This window comes from Chanodichthys erythropterus, chromosome 24 (assembly GCF_024489055.1).
Source record: "Chanodichthys erythropterus isolate Z2021 chromosome 24, ASM2448905v1, whole genome shotgun sequence".
Lineage (NCBI taxonomy): Eukaryota > Metazoa > Chordata > Actinopteri > Cypriniformes > Xenocyprididae > Chanodichthys > Chanodichthys erythropterus.
Window position 1 is genome coordinate 29,861,407 of NC_090244.1, and position 3,878 is coordinate 29,865,284.

Here is a 3,878-nt window from a genome sequence, read left to right on the forward strand (position 1 = left end):
AAAATTATCTAACAGATAGGCTTCAGTATGTGCATATAAATAGACTCTAAATTGCAGAAAATAAGTTCTGGAGTTCTGCAAGGCTCGGTGTTGGGACCTAAGTTATTTTTGCTCTATATTAATGATATTGTTAGGGTGTCTGATGTACTCAATTATATTTTGTTTGCAAACGACACCAATGTTTATTGCTCAGGCCAAAATTTTGAAGAGTTGGTAATGGTAGTGGAGAGAGAACTGTGCAAATTAAAGAGTTGGTTTGATTTAAATAAACTATCTTTGAATTTATCTAAAACAAAATTCATGGTATTTAATAATAAATTGATAGAAAATGATATTAAAATTAAAATTGACAATAATATGTTAGAAAGAGTTAATTACATTAAGTTCTTAGGAGTGATTATAGATCATAAAATGGCATGGACATATCATATACAAAATGTTCAAAAGAAAATATCAAAAATAATTGCAGTTTTATATAAATTGCAATATATTTTGAACAAAAATGCCTTATATATACTGTACAGTTCTCTCATCACTCCTTATTTAACATATGGAATAGAAATCTGGGGAAATACATATAAATCTAGAACTACTCCAGTTTTTCTACTACAAAAAAGGGCTAATAGAATAATTACACATTCTCCATATAATACTCCAACAAATCCTTTGTTTACCCAGTTAAAAACATTAAAATTCTATGATTTGGTATATTTGTATACTGCTAAACTTGTGCATAAGGCAAGACAACTCATCCTCCCTCAGTCCTTGCAAGCTATGTTTAGCTTGAGAGACAGTAATTACGACCTTATAGGGATATATATGTTTAATATACCATATTGTAGAACCAATTTAAGAAGAAACTGCCCATCAAATAAAGGTGTTCTGCTTTGGAATAGTTTCCCTGATGAGTTAAAAAAGGCTATTTCATTAACACAGTTTAAAATACTTTATAAAGGATTGGTAATGAAAATATATACTGAATAGTGATGATAATGTTAGTAGTAGTGATGATAATAACAATAATAATAATAATATTGTATGTTCTTCTAAATATATACTGAGAATATCTTATATTGTCATATTAATGTCAATTAATATGTTAGTGCTGCTTGTGTGGAGTTAAGGGTAGGCATGATAAGCTTTAGCTTCAGCCTACACCTTTTGGTCAATAAGAGTGTAAACATCTTGTTTTTTTGTTTGTTTTTGTTTTTTGAATGATTTTGTAATTATTTTAATTTGTAAGGTTATGTATGTGTACATGCATATGCACAATTGTATGTATCTGTAAGTTTTATGTTTTCTTGTGCAAAAGGGAATTTTGCTTGTTGACCAAAAAACAATAAATAATAATAATAATAACTTGAGTTCATTAGCAATCACTTTGCATAAATCTGCGCTTTTCATTGATTGAGAATCACTTTGAAGCAGTCTGAAGCGCTTGTAGAACGCACAACAGCGCCGCCTAGTGACTTTGCAAAATGCAGCGCCCGTGGGAATGTCAGCGGGAGTAAACAGTTCTGACGCACACATAACGAACAGGTATGAAACAACTAGTTCATCGATCACGGATGGTTTCATTATCTTGCGCGGACATAAAAGTATAAGCGGATAAAAATAATAAAAGCAAAAATGTGTCTCCAAATATACTTGGGCGGCCTTTATTATACGTGGGCGGCCCGCCCAAGTAAAGTCTGTGGGTCTCATTCATAAAACACGAGCAGAACAAATTTTTGTGTAAATCGTGTGTAAAGTGGTTCTGGCGTAAATTTTTGGATTCATTAAAATGTTCGTATTTTCCGAATGTTAGTTGGTACGAAAGAAATCTACACCTGCTCCCAGCCACGCATAAATAGTGCGTTTAACATCCAAACGTTTTGCTCATTAATAAGGCTGCATGTTAATTCACCTTAATAAGGTACATATTTACAGCATTTTGAAAAAATATTATAGTAATTACATACGTTTTTTTCTTTTTACTTTTATTGTGAGAGCCAGTAATAGCATCTGCAAACGGAGCACTTTAATCTAATAATTAATTGATTTCAATAGGGCCTGGCAAAGTAATGGCCTCTTAATTATGGAAATTGTTTCCTATAAAATGGCCAAAATCCTTCGTTTGGTGTCATAATATGATGCCCATATATAGTTGTCAGTCTGATTTAATGGGCGGGATTTATGGTAATTGAGAATGAGCGTGCACGCACGTCCCATTTATGACTGATTGGAATTCATTAACACACACACACATTTCACTATCACTTCTGACGTTTACAAAGTATTTGTGAATCAGGAGAAGAGTTTTTGGGAAGGTCTCTTTACGTGCAAATCACTCACATATTTACTCGTATATTTACGAATGTTTCATGAATGAGACTCTATGTGTGGGAAGCACTGGTATATTTAATAACCATACAGAAAGAAGACAGTGAAATTTCATTGTATTTTGCATGTACAATACAATGACAATATAGACTTTCTGTTCTTCATTTTTACTCACATCAAACTTGTATCTTTTCACGTTATAAATAGAATGTTTATTATACAACAATAAATTAGGTCTATGTGATTTTTTTCATTGCACCCTTTTTATCTGTTCCTTACAAAACAACACAAACATGCACATTGTTAAAAAAAAAACAACAACAAATGCACAAATACAAATGCAATTTCGTATTTTTATTCAAGAATATTATTTGTTTCATTGTGCTGGAGCTTAAGCTGCTCCTTTATTACTAATCACATCCCCAGCTTTAGAAAATATTAGTTTGTTTGAGCCCGACGTGTCAGTGAGGTAAGGAAGCTTCATTTCCACAGGTCACGTGACAGCCTCATTTCAAGCAATGCTCCAGAACACTGTTTCAGAGCACTAGTGTGTGTCGAAAACTCGAGACGTTTGTTGACACTGGGTGTCAAACTACCCATCCCTACCTCATGTGTTTCGATCCATTGCATGGATTTTGGATTATGACTGCGGATTACCCTCTGATTAATAAATACTGAGTCATTAATCAGTATGTATCCTTCTAAATATTAAATGATTTGAATGACTTCAAGCTATGTTAAAGCATTTACTTTACTTTTCACCTTTCAGAATATTGATGGATATTGTCTGTACCTCTCACTGAGAGAAAAGTACAACTAATCTGTATGGTGAACAACTAGCATCCTGGGATTTTTTAACAAATCAGACTCATTCAACCTTAAAGTAACACTCCACTTTTTTTTGAAAATAGGCTCATTTTCCAACTCCCCTAGAGTTAAACAGTTGAGTTTTACAATTTTCGAATCCATTCAGCCGATCTCCGGGTCTGGCGGTACCACTGTTAGCATAGCTTAGCATAGTTAATTGAATCTGATGAGACCAATAGCTTCTCATTCAAAAATGACCAAAGAATTTTGATATTTTACCTATTTAAAACTTGACCCTTCTGTAGTTACAATGTGTACTAAGACCGACATAAAATGAAAAGTTGTGATTTTTCTAGGCTGATATGGCTAGGAACTGTACTCTCATTCTGGCGTAATAATCAAGGAAGTTTTCTGCCGTACCATGGGTGCAGCAGGAGCAATGTCTCCATGGTTGCAAGGCACGCTCCCTGTGCAACCAGGGGGTCACAGGCGCTGCGTAATATCATTGTGCCTGCTGCAACTTTTCATTTTCCGTGGGTCTTAGTACACAATCTAACTACAAAAGAGTCAAGTTTTAAATAGGAAAAATATTGAAACTCTTTGGTCATTTTTTTTTTTTTTTATCGAGATGCTAACTGTCTCATCAGATTCAATGAACTATGCTAAGCTATGCTAAAAGTGGTACCGTCAGACCCGGAGATCAACTAAATGGATTCAAAAATGGTAAAACTCAACTGTTTAACTCTAGG